Genomic DNA, 13,499 nt, shown 5'->3' with positions numbered 1-13,499 from the left:
ATTTACTTAAGTCTGATTTTGTACTTCATTGATGAAATACAGTTGGATCTAGAAATACATCATTATGTGAAATAATGAAACCTTCAGAATTAACACTAGGCATGCAGTCTCATTATATTCTTTCAGATGTCTGCTGAAACATTTCTGTTTCAGCAAGCCTACTGGGCCATATCACCTAGTTATGTATCCTTCTTCATAAATTTTGCTGATTTCATTTGTTTGTTACTGAAAATTGTTGTATACTGCTTTTATGTACCCCGATTAGGAATATTTTTTTTATTAAGGAGTTTATAAATTCTTCTAACTGGAATAAATATTTATATAACTGACATCAGAGAGTTGAAGAAACCTGAAATGAAGATAGGGCTGAATATGACTGGAAGTGTGTTACTCCCCTGTTAAGGAAAAAGAAAAAACTTCATAGGTTCATTTCTGGGCACAATTCCAAGTACTGGTTATGACCTATAAAGCCCTATATGACTTGGGCCCTGGTTACATGAAATATCATATTTCCAAATGCAAACTTGCCTGGGTACTAAGATCCTCAGGTTAGCACGTTCTCTCAGTTCTGTAACAGAAACACAGTTTGTGATTCGAGGACACACCACCTGCTTGAGGATAATAAGAGACACATGGACACAGAATATTAGGTTAATGGGCTAAAAAAAGGCCACAACTTTATTGATTACAGCATGTGAGAGGTATTGGCTTAGGGCATTGGACACAACAACAGAGTGTGACTCCACCCCCTCAGGAATGGGTGAGTCTAACAAGGGTTGACCACCAGTAGGAGGAGCCTGTTGATGCAAATACAACTGTAAGCTCCCCCTGACGTCACCGGGGGTTGTGCCATGGCCCTAGCCACCAGCAAGGGTGTCAGACAGGATCCACGACCGCCGGATTCCTTTAACGGAATACCCATAAAGTGGAGAGGTAGGCGATGGCCACACCCTGCTTCCCAATACTCAAACATATTCCAATGCCTAACCGCCAATACCTAAAGGTTGTGACAATTTGCTATGAGGTAGGCAAAAAACCAAGTGGCTGGTGCCAATTTGCCAGTTGGATAAAAATTCCTACCAGGACCCTTGGACAACCAAGGCGACTAACCATAGGTGCATAGCAAGGTCAAGAAAAAGCGATAAGCTAGAGGGAGGGTGGGTGGGTGATCCAACAAAAACCAGCAGCGCAATGAGGAGGAAGCGCTGCTGTGGCCACATTTTGAGCGGCTAAACCCTGCCCCCAAGCCTCCCCCAGATTGGATGGCTGCCAGGGGGCGCGGCAGCCGGGCCAACAGAGCAGGGGCCGGAACGCCCCCTGCTAAAGGCAGGAAACGGCTCCCAATCATAACTCCTCCCCTCTGGAGGAGAATGGCTTTGTAGTGATGTCAGAGCCAGTTCAGTCGCTGCTCCCATATTGTGGAATTTCCTCCTAAGAGAGGTTAGATTGGCTCCCTCTTTGTTATCCTTCTGCCAACCGGCTAATACCTTCCTATTCAAACAGGACTTTGAAAACGAAGCTGCAGTCAATGCTGATCACTGGGCTGCTGTCATGGCAAATTATATTTTAATTGCTGCCTTTAAAAGGTGTGATGTATTTTAAATATTGTTTTTAACGAGTTTGTTTTTATTACCCTGTATTTTATAATTGATCTTTTTTAAATGTTGCAAGCTGCCTTGGATCCCAACTTTGGAAAAAGGAGGGATATAAATGTATTAAATAAATAAATGTTAAATAACTTTATTTCCCCAAAGTCAAAGACAACCTGAACCATTATTGGAACATCTCTGTTGAATCACCAACCAAACCCAGTTTTGTACCCAAATCAGTTTAGCTCCCTAGCTGATTCATTTCATTATGTATGTCCTGGCTGATACTGAGAGTCACAGTTACACCAACCTTTCTTGAAAATGTGTGGCAATGCAGTAAGTAAGCCACAGTCAGCTTCCGAAAAATCTAATGCTCAGCCTGAAATCTAGGTCAGCCAGTTCCAGTGCATAAAAACATTCTCATTTTACCAGCAACATACATGTATTTCTCTCAAAAAAGAAAACATTAATAAGCACCAAAGATGAATGTGACAGTGTATTCCAAAGAGTTTTCTAATCACATTTAGCTATCAGAACACATTTCATTCAGTCATGAGACAACAGGCTACATTCCATAGTCATGTGAAATGTCTCCCCTCAAATCCCTCTCCCACCCCTCCACTTAAGATCTTGGTTTCTTAAAAAAAAGATGGCACAGTCGGTCAGAAGAGAGAAACAAAACCTTGGCAGTCAAATGTGCTGTTATGTGGTGACATTTTACTTAGTGTCAGTGGCAACACTACAGTATTTTGAATTTCTTACATGTGTATTTTAACTGTGGCATCACTCCTGAGCATATTATGGCACCGATCACATTTAGCAGCTTTTAGTATGACGGCTGATAATTATTCAATCTCCAAAGATACAAAGCATCAAGACATAATCCTACTCTGCACAAAAGCTGTTTTGAGTTCCCTTTCTAAGGTCTGGTCTGAAGGAACTGTGCTGTCCTATATAAACCAAATGCTCATCCCAGGCCAATAGGGCATGTCATTTCCAATTATTACAAAGCCAGATTAAGCGCCCTGTCAGCTTTTTCAGGCCAGCAACTCCAACAAAGCCTTCTCCACTCAAGGTAAATGGCAACAATGCCTGTTGTTACCACCCTAACCTTCCCACTCCCAGTCCTTAATGTTGCATTTTGTCAGGCTTCCCACTCCCTTCAAAATATTAGCAATTACTGCAAGGAAAATGCTAAGCAGTAATTTAAGACCATGTATCCTCTGACCGCATTCTTAAAATAAAACCCTTTTTAAAAGAAGTATTATTTTAGATTCATAGCATGACCCATCCTGTAAGCTTGTGGCAAGTAGCGATGAATTGAAATGAAATTTGCTGCTTGTTGGACTAGATGGACCTGATCCAACAGGCCCTTCTTATGTTCTTAAACTCACTGAAGTTCCCCCACCATTATTGACATCCCATCCCCAATTTCCCAGCTTAACCAGAGGCCCAAAAGCCATCAGGAAGAGCTGTGTCACTGGAGGAACTGTGATTGTATTGCCTGCCCTTTAAAAATAAAATAGTAAAGGAAGCCACTACCTCTTCTCCAGGTTGTATAAGGAGCCATGGTTCTGGGAAGGGGTTGCTTGTTAGGCTCTTCTCTTGTACCATTTTCCTGTTCTCAGTGCCTCCCAAGTAAGTGCTTTTTGCCCATGGAGAAAAATGTAAGGGCACTTTGTGGGTACAGTCATACCTTGGAAGTTGAACGGAATCTGTTCGAGAAGTACAATCGACTTCCAAAACGTTCAGAAACTAAAGCACAGCTTCTGATTGGCTATAGGAAGCTCCTGCAGCCATTTGGAAGCTGTGGAAGCCCCGTTGGATGTTCGGCTTCCAAAAATGGTTTGCATACCAGAACAGTCACTTCTGGGTTTGCGGCATTCAGGAGCCCAAACGTTCGAGAACAAAGCGGTTCGAAAACCAAGGTACGACTGTACTTGTAAAGGTTTATTGTGCAAAAAATTTAAAAGGCTAAAAGTAGGGGTCAATTCAGAGTTGAAAAATGGCATGGAGAAAGACTTAAAAACCAGCACCATGCCTGCTGACTGAGCCTTCTCTGTGTTGGCCCCCAAGCTATAGAACACCTTCCCCTCTGAGGTACATCTCACATACTTCTGTTATACATTTTCCTTTGGCAAGTCACAATGCACCTCTTTGATCTCTTTGGGGGTGGAGTACTATAAAATCTTGCTGTTGTCCTCCCTTCTTCAGTGGAGGAGTGTTGCTAAAGTTGTTAATTACGATTTCACTTAATTTGCTTTATTGAATTGTATGCAACACACCCTGGGACCTTGAGGTGAAAGGAGAGCAGTAGATTCAAATAAAGAACTCTGAACACAAACACAGACCAAAAATCTGAGCAATCTGATCGTGGTTCTCCCACAGTCATGTCTAATTTGGCCCAGGCAGCAAAGTCTGGACTTCTATGTCTACAGTGGGATGACATTTCATAACTGGGAAACAGTTTCCTGCTGACTGAGCTTGATGCATAGGTGACACCATTCAGATATCTGAGATTCTAATGAGACCCACCAATAGAAGTGATATGGATGATATATAGTCAAAGTGCAATCCTAGGTGTGCCTATTCAGAAGTAAGCTCTACTGAGTTTGATAGGACTTACCCTCAGGTAAGTGTGCACAGAATGTGGCATAAGTAATTTAGGGGCTTATAGGTTATAACCAGTATATTTTTCCTTTTTGCATTCTGAAAAAGGCATACAATTTTGCATCCATCCACCATGCACAAGATGTTTAGCATTCAGGGTTACATCCAAACTTAGTTGAACTTGGCCTTCACAGAAGTTGATGGAACTCAAATCATTTGTCGTTGATTTCAATAAGACCTAAGTTCAACTAACAGTCTGGATCTAACCCATATTTTCTTTTTTAAAAACCCACAAGATTCAGCTAAGCACTTTCTCTTAAAAATAAATACAGTACTGACAAAATAAATGCTCAAAATATATTTGGCCATAGATGGTCACAAACAAAAACTGCTCAGGATCAACTGCCTAGTTATTCCTTGTTTTCCAAAGCAACATTTTTCATATATTAACATGTTGGTTCAAAGACCTCTGAGATTAGTGAGAAGCTGGTCAACGTGAGTTAATAGAGAGATTTCAGCAATGGCCACTTTGCTCCATATTACGTTTAGAATTCTGGTGTGTTTTCCCCGCTCCAGTGTGGATCTCTACTCACTGGAAAACTGACAAAGAGCATCAATTTATTATCCATTATGAATTAGAGCCTTCTTTATGCAGTTCACAACACTAGATTTAAGTCCATGGCACTCTTGCTGCCCTTTAACAATTATTGTCAGGATTATGCAAATTGATTCCAAAAGCTCAGTAGTGTTTTTAATTTAATATGCACTCTTTAGCCTGTGATCAATTATCATTTGCAAACAGAAAAAGTGCAATTTTTAATATGTTGGAATAAGGAAATATAAATGCAGAATGGTTGTTAGAGAAGGTTTCATTATTCTCCATTAACATAACTAATATTTTATCAATTTTTGCATTGCCTTTGAATATTATAAAACACGCATTCCTTTTCAACTATTTGTTTTACATATAATTGACAATAAGAACCAAGACTATAATATTTTTATTGTTATAATATATACAGATGTTTACCGTATGTACAGCTGAAATATTTTTATCTAGCCTTTTTACATCCCTCCCCAAGGTAGTAAAATCTGCAAACCCTCCCACCTCCTTGCTCACTGAGGTCTGACTTAAAACCTTCCTTTAACTGTATACTGTAAAGCAGATTAAATAATCCTTTCTCAATTCTAGGGCCGTCTTCACATAAACGTATTAAATATGTTAGACATAAAATTGTTCTCCTTTTGCTTGTTGTTTCACATTCTGACTTAATGAAGACAGTGACATCAATGTAAAAGAAAAATAGACAGATCCCTGATCCCAAGGAGATTACAGTTTTTAAGTAGAGAACAGGACAAATTACAGAGGGGTTGGAAAGCAGAGAAAAGTGTAGCAAGGGATGAATGTGGACAAATGGCATTGCATGTACTTGGAACAAGGGTGAAGGATCGATGGCCCTCTGCATGCTTTGAACTACAACTCCCATCATGCCTGACCATTGGCCATGCCGGATGGAAGCTGGCATTCAACAACATCTGGCAGAGCACAAGTTACTCATTCTGATAAAACATGTTTACAGTTGGGGGCGAGGATTAAGCTGTGAGTCCAAGCGTCTTGCAGAAAAGATGGTTTGGTGGGGGATTTGAAAGGAGGATAGAGGTGGCACACCCACACGTTCAAGGAGAATTTTTTACCACTTATAAGGGCTATGGGCTGGATTTGGATGAACTCCAGACTGAGGCAGGGTACCTGGGAGAGGTTTTGAGTTTGTCATAGGTGAAGTGGGGTCTGAACGAGTCAGTATATGTTGAAGTGGGGACCTCGAAAGTACTGACACAAAATGGCTGCCACTTCTAGAAGAGCAGAAAGGGGGAAAGGACCACACAATGATGAAGGAATTCCCTGTCATCAAAGAAAATGGTATCTACTTCAGCCACCTCCACGCTCACTCACAGAGAAAAGCTATTCTTTGCACTTCTCTTCTGTTCAGAACACAAGGGAGGGTGAGTGTCCTATCATGTTTAAAGGGACATGTTTAAGGGGACATATTAAATATAGGAGTCCAAGTCCATGCAAACAGAAACTGAGCAGGAAAAGCAAACAGTTCCTCATGCATCGTGAATTTTGCAGGCATGGTACAAGCAGCTGCACAACAATAAACTAAGTAACACATTTAATTTTGCCCTCACTTCAAGTCCTTTATTGTATTTGGGATATGAATGCAATAAACCATCTTTCTTCCAAGGAACTCAAGGTGCATACATGGTTCCTGCCACCCCTATTTTATCCTCACAATACCCCATGAGGTAGGTTAGCCTTAGAGACGTTGACTGGCCGAAGGTCACCCAGCAAGCTTCATGAACACATATGGGGATTTGAACCCTTGCAAGTCATAGTCCGGCACTCTAACTACTATAACACACTTCCCCTCCCCCCTTAATCTCTCTAGATACACATGTCTCTACCATCCCTCTCATCCTGGCTGATTTTTGTAGGTTAGACTATAATCAGCCCTACAGTACGCAAAAGCCAATGTTACATGTCTGGTGTGAAAATAGAAATGAAAACAGTCAATTTCCCCAGCATTTGTTTTGTCACAAAGGCAGTATTGCATATTTGGTACTGGGAGTTGGTGTGAGGAGGAAGAAAAGCATAGTTGCTCTTCAAATAATTGTCCCCAGATGACCCTGCAGATTTTCACATAGAAATCTGATCAACGGTTAATACAGCTTGAAACAGCTTTAGCTTCTGCTAGGTGCTCCCTGCTGTGAGCACTGTTCAATAGCAGGGGGCTCAGTCAATGACAGCCCAGCTCCCAAGGGACAATGCTCAGTGCCAGGAGCTATAGATTAACAATAAGTAGAGGAGAGGACCAGTTTAGTAAAGAAAAGAAAACCGAAGAGGGGGACACCACAACATGTCAACCTGCTCCATGAGTGTGCTGGTCCCACTGATAATCTTGCAGACCAACACAGATCAACACAAAATGGGGAGCTCCGATATCTTAAACTTATTCCCTGACCACAACACTTTTTAATATTTAGTCATTGATAAAAGTATTTCTATACAAAACACCAGGGCAGTGCACAGAAATATAAAAATGCTTTTCTTAACCCCATTCATAGCAGTAGAGACCAATTGTTAAAATGATTGCATACTCAAAAAAAATTTAAACAAACCTCCCAGGCCTGTCAGCTTGTGATCACATATTTCTGTGATCTACCTACGAGTCCTTACTCTCTTGTCCCTGTCATTACACTTTGTGGAAATGTACCTCTTTGCTGTGTAAGTGGAGACAGCACCCTGAAAGGAAAGGAAGTCCTGCGCCTGACAGCAGGATATTTTTTTCAGGGTCTTGAAGAATACAAATACCCTCTGTCGGGGGTGGAAAAATCTATCCATTTCAGTTTTTCTAGGTTTTTTATTTTTCCAATTTTAAGTTCAGTTCTGCACATTTGCAGATCAGCTTGTGAATTTATTTATTTTTTTACAAAAGTTTCCATGAAAATTCACTAGCATATTTCTCCTAATATATGCTCTCTCTCTTTTGGCAAGTGCTTTTCACTAATACAATGCATTTTGTATGTTTTTTTCATGAATATAATGTATTTTTAATGCACACTTGACCCTAGTGTAGGCATTTCTGTACACATTGCATGTCTGGAGAACTGCATCGCAAAATTCAGAGAGAGGTGAATTTCAAAAGGTGGCTGTGTTTTGGTTTGTGTATTGTTCTAGGAAGAGCAAATTTAGCAGGTTCTCCATTAATTGCAAACTGAGCCAAATTTCCTCACTTTCCCTATCCACTGTGAATAGGGGATCCACCAATGCTATTTCCTGACAGCAAGTTAGTGGCTAAGTGATGTTGGCTTAGTTCTGTTGTCTGTTCCTGCAGTGCAGTTATCCTGTCCAATGGGAGCAAGAATCACAGACCTAAGAAAGGAAGATGACTTCACAAGGAACCGTGGAAGCACATTATCTGCATTATGATTAATAGTGCCCAAATTAAAGGGAAAGTTTCCATCTTGTGTTTCCTTTTGGAGAAAAAGATAGCCTGGAGCCCAGTTGCATACATACATTTATTATAACCTCTTGTAGAAAAGCAAAGTATGAATGCAAAAGTTTTCCCTGTTTCATTTTTATTTTTTAGTAAACACAAAAGTCTAACTTCCTGGAATATTACAAGAATTTGTGACTCACAGCCCACCCTGAGGCAGGTTTATCCAGGAGTAAATCCCACCAGCAAGTGAGATGATATTTGAAATATCTATATTGCCTAGAGGAGCATGGTTCTCTCAAGATGTTGTTGGACTCCAACTTCCATCAACCCCAGCCAACATGGCCAATGGCTAGGGATGATAAGTCCAGCAACATCTAGAGGGCACTACATTGGCTACCCCTGGCCAAGAGTAAACTATGTGGTATCCGCAGATAGGTAGATAGACAAATAGATCTACTTTCTTTGTTTATTTCCCCATACCCAGTCATCTAGCTGCTCTCTCATCATGAGCACTGTGTGTGCTTCCCAGTGTGACCTCAGTTGCTCTGCAGCTCATATTTGCTATCTAATTCAGAAAACATATCCTAGAGACACTTATTATTGGTCTATGATAACCATGCACTTTGCCAAAAATTCTAAGGCATCTTACATCTTGATGCTACTGAATGCTTTTTGCGATTCAAAATATATGTTCCTGCGGGTAAATGACATGCTCATTTCTTTTCAACAATTTTTACAAGCTGTTTGCTATTCTGTACCTCCCAGTAACTTTTCCACTCCATATGGGGCCTGATGGAAAGGTCAGTAAAATCCATTGAAAGGGCTTGCTTTCACTGCAGGAATTACTGGATGCAGCAAATTCTGATTTACATAGATTAGTCCAGAAACACGGGAACAAGAGGACAGCATAATCCATAGCCCATAATCTCACCAGTTTCATGCAGCCTTAAGAACTCTGTACATCTGCAGCCCAGAGTAAAAATCCAGGGCTACTGTAATGAGATTTCTGAGTTTTATTTTATGTTTCTTCCATCCTGAGATGGAAAAATAAAATATTTCCTGATCAGTGGACTCACTGCCTTGGACAAACAACCTATATCCAAACCAAGCCATTGTTGCATCCAGCAAGGGACCAGTGATGCACATGGTAGTGATGCCATAAGGGGATCTACATTCCCATCTGCATCTTACCATGTACGGTAAGATGTACCTCTACCCAGGTTGTGCAGTGCTGATGTGGATAGGCTATTCTCTGAGTTCCTCTCCTGCAGAGGTTCCTTTTGGATTTGAAACACAATGAACATGCAAATGGAATGGAGAAACAAAATAAAAAAATGCCTTCCAGTAGCACCTTAGAGACCAACTAAGTTTGTTATTGGTATGAGCTTTCATGTGCATGCACACATCTGAAGAAGTGTGCATGCACACGAAAGCTCATACCAATAGCAAACTTAGTTGGTCTCTAAGGTGCTACTGGAAGGCATTTTTTATTTTGTTTAGACTATGGCAGACCAACACGGCTACCTACCTGTAACTAGAAATGGAATGGAGGTTAAACATTTTATTAAATAGCCAAAGAAAGCTATCGGATGCCCCTTTGTTTGCCAGGATCTCTGTCAGCAATGGGCATGCCTCCTGAAGCTGGAGATAAGAGTTTGATAGCACTTTCTGGATCTAGCCTACAGTGAAGTTCTTTTTAGCAGAGGTGGTCTCAGGGCTTATATACTGTTGTGGTTGCAAAAGTTACATCTTGTGTTTGGGTGACACATCCATTTCCTCCAAACTAAACGACTTCACTGTTGGCAGCCAACCAACATAGATAACTTTTGAGACTGTCTGATACCCCCTATTTGAGGTGCCAGCATGGGATTGGCAGGAGCCTGTTCTAGAGATTAAGATTCCCACACCTTGTCATCTCAACATATATCTTTTTGTGGAATATATGAAATCAGCCCCCTAAAGGGCTCAGGTCCTGGATTCTAGGCATGTAAGGAGCATTGTTGTACCCCACCAAAAATTTCCTCAAAATAGCACTGGTCTTCCTTTAAAATCCAATATATCTGTCTGTGCTATACTGTCACAAACAGATTGAGGTCAATCAATTACTCTATGATTCTGGCAGATGATGCAATTGTGGTTACTCTACTGTGCTTCCCCCACCCTATTTCTCCTCCTATACCCTTCCCCTTATCCCTTTACACTACACTGTTAGGAGGCAGAGCCACTGGAGTGGCTGTACCCAGGCCCTAGATATTTCTGCCTAGGGAGGCTCTTTCCCTGATGTTCTTCTTTTTCAGCACAAAAAAATCTTCTTTAGAGAAAAGAAATTATGAACAGCTGCTGTTCTCAACTTTTTAAAAAATCTGCTAGTTTTATCTACTGCTTGGGTTGTTGTTTTTCTTCCAGCTGCTGCCTTTATTGTTTTAAATGTGTGTGATTCCTGTTCCTTTATTGTGCTTGCATTTGGCTGATAGCCACCTTGAACTTTTAGGCAATAGATATTTTAAATAAATAAATTGCATGTGGTAAATTGAATCCAGATGCACAGTGGGTTCACAACAGCTGGGCCCTTGCATGTTCTTGACACATACTGTCAGGGCTGGCTCCTGGTCCCAGCTCACAGAGGACCAACGCTGGCTGGTATTTATGTACAAAAGTCTTTATTGAAGTACAGTTTCCATTTCCACGCCGCAGCGCTCCAGCTCTACGTCTAGACTTTAGACCGGCGAAGCTCCATCTGAGTCCCCTCCCCCTGTACACCAGTTTAAGACTCTAGCTTTACTCCACCTCTTCTTTCTCCTCTGGGTCCTGCTGCCCTCCGGGGCCCCTGTCTCCCTGGATTCCTCTGAGGCTGACGATGACCCCCCTGACTCCTCCCTCTCTCTTCGGCGGGCTTTAGGACCTGGCTCTCTTCCCGGGCTGCCCACTGTGCCTCCCTCCTGTACATTTGAACTTGGCGCGCGCGCGCGTTTAACTTTCCTGATGACCGTTTCCTCACTCCCCGACGGAGGTGTGGTCAATCCTGCCTCACGTTCTCCCGCTGGCAGCGCTCCACCTGATCCCGATGCCTGGGACTCCTCCCCCCTACTGCACTCTGGGGGGGACGTGGGCCCTGATTTCCAACTGCTACTCTCTGAGTCCCCTCTGCCCCCTTCTTCCCGAGGTGTCCCCCTGGGCACTCCCCTTGCCCTGACCATGGGGGCCCCTTTCTGTGAATCCTCCGAGTCACTGGAGAGACTCAGAGACCTCGGACTACTGTCATCGCTGACATTTCCTTCAGACTCCTCCCCCTCGCTCTCCGTTTCCTCCCTCTCCTGTGACTCTTCTCCTGAACCCCTGACATCCATCCCCCCCTCGAAGCCCCCCCTTCCCCCTCCCCTTCCTCCGGCGGGGGTGCTGGGTGCTCCGTCGTTGTGGGGGTGAATGGTGGATACGGTTCGTCCCCCGTGGCGTGCATCCAGTGAGATAAATCCGGCTCGTCCTCCGTGTCTCCGGCCACCTCGTTCTCCTCTGCTTCCATCTCCGTGCCGCCATGCTCGAACCCAACGTCCTCCCCCATCACGTCCATGTCCGTCACACCCTCGTTCCCCTCTGGGTCCGTTGCCTGCCAAGGGCCCCTCAACCACCTCTCCTCTCCTCGATTGTCCCACCAAAACGAGCGATCTGAGGCAAACCCCGAGGGCGAACCCTCCGGTGAACGTGTTTCTAATGCTGGTTCTTCGTCCGAGGTGAATCCCTGGAATGTGCTGGTAGAAAGCGTGGGTGTGAAAAGCCAGTCGTCGAAATACTCGGCTGGCATGGGCCTGTGTGGGAACAAGGCATGAAACTCCTCTTTGAGGAGAGGCTCGTCCAGGGCATAGTCCGGCACCCAACTGTTGGCGCTGGCCGGGGTACCTTCCCTTGCGAGAAAATATTCTACTCCCTCTTCCCCCCATCTCGAGTCCAAAATCTCTGTGACCTGGTTGATGGGTTCCCTTCTTGGCGACTCCCTCCTCGGGGGGGTCTCCCTATACTGGTCTGGTGCCGTGCCCTGCGCCTGAAATCGGTGAGGTGCTTTGTAGGGCGTGAGCACCGACCTATGGAATACTGGGTGCATTCTGGATCCCTCCGGAAGTGTCAACCGGAAGGCCACCGGATTGATCTGTGCCTCAACTAGGTAAGGTCCTAGCTGCTTATGTCCAAGTTTCTTCTTAGCTAAGGATCTGGTCGGCACTGCGTGGGCCGCTAACCACACCCAGTCTCCCACCTGTATGTCTTCCCCAACCCTCCTGTGCTTGTCAGCCTGCAGTTTGTATGCGTGCTTTGCAAGCTCTAACTGCCTCCTAAGCTGCTCGTGAACTTCCTGCAATTCTGCCGCCAAGACTTCCGCTGTCTGTGGTTCCCCCTCCCCCAGTCTCTCTAACCCCGGGAAGGTTCTGGGATGCCTCCCGTTGTTGGCGAAGAACGGCGTCACCCCTGTGGACACGTGCTTCGTGTTGTTGTAAGCGAACTCAGCGAGCGGCAGGTAGTCCACCCATGTCGTCGGCTGTTGATTTGCATAGCATCTCAGGTACTGCTGCATGATGGCGTTGACGCGCTCCGCTTGGCCGTTGGTCTGCGGGTGTCTCGCCGACGCTAGGTTGATCTTGACGTTCAGGAAACCCATCAGCTTCTGCCAGAAGCTCGAAATGAACTGGCGCCCCCTGTCGGACAAGATAGACCGTGGCAGCCCGTGCACCCTGAAGACGTGGTCTATGAACATTTTGGCGGTCTGTTCTGCCGTGGCCACCTTCGCGCACGGAATGAAGTGGGCCATTTTAGTGAACATGTCCACCACCACTAGCACTGCCGTTTTACCCCTTGAGCTGGGTAAATCCGTGACAAAGTCCAGGGCCACCCTCTCCCACAGTTCGCTCGGGGTCTGTAGCGGTTCGAGCAGTCCTGCCGGAGGCTTGTGCACTGACTTGGCCCTTTGGCAGGTGTCGCACCTCGAGACGTACTCCGCGACTTCCCCCCTCATCTTGGGCCACCAGAAATCTCTGGCAACGAGTTCTGCCGTCTTCTCTTTGCCAAAGTGCCCGGCGGTTGGCGCGTCGTGCAACTGCTGCAGTACTTTCGCACGGAGTTCGTCTCCCGGTACATAGAGTGCTCCTCTGCGGATGAGCAATCCGTCCCGTATTTGGAACTCGTTGTCTTTCACCGTTCCCTTGCGCACCTCCTCCATCTTGGCTAGTGCGAAGGAGTCCTCCTGCAGTGCTCGACGGACCGCCTCCAGGTCCACGGTTGCGGAAGCGCACGCCCACGCTTTCGGGGTGAAAAT

General features: G+C 44.5%; 1 long non-coding RNA gene across 1 annotated transcript in view; it reads right to left on the bottom strand.

Moving 5' to 3' along the window:
- LOC310682548 overlaps positions 1 to 3,217 on the bottom strand; it is a 143,907-nt gene extending 140,690 nt beyond the window's left edge. Inside the window, exon 1 of the long non-coding RNA XR_014513979.1 lies at positions 3,132 to 3,217. This is a non-coding gene — a long non-coding RNA (uncharacterized lncRNA). The remainder of the gene's footprint in view (positions 1 to 3,131) is intronic.
- Between the last annotated feature and the right edge of the window lie 10,282 nt (positions 3,218 to 13,499).

The sequence above is a fragment of the Podarcis tiliguerta genome, assembly GCF_965153285.1.
Source record: "Podarcis tiliguerta genome assembly, chromosome: 7".
In the NCBI taxonomy this organism is placed as follows: Eukaryota; Metazoa; Chordata; class Lepidosauria; order Squamata; family Lacertidae; genus Podarcis; species Podarcis tiliguerta.
The sequence above is the reverse complement of the archived record's forward strand: the minus strand, read 5'-3'. Positions and strand labels throughout refer to the sequence as shown.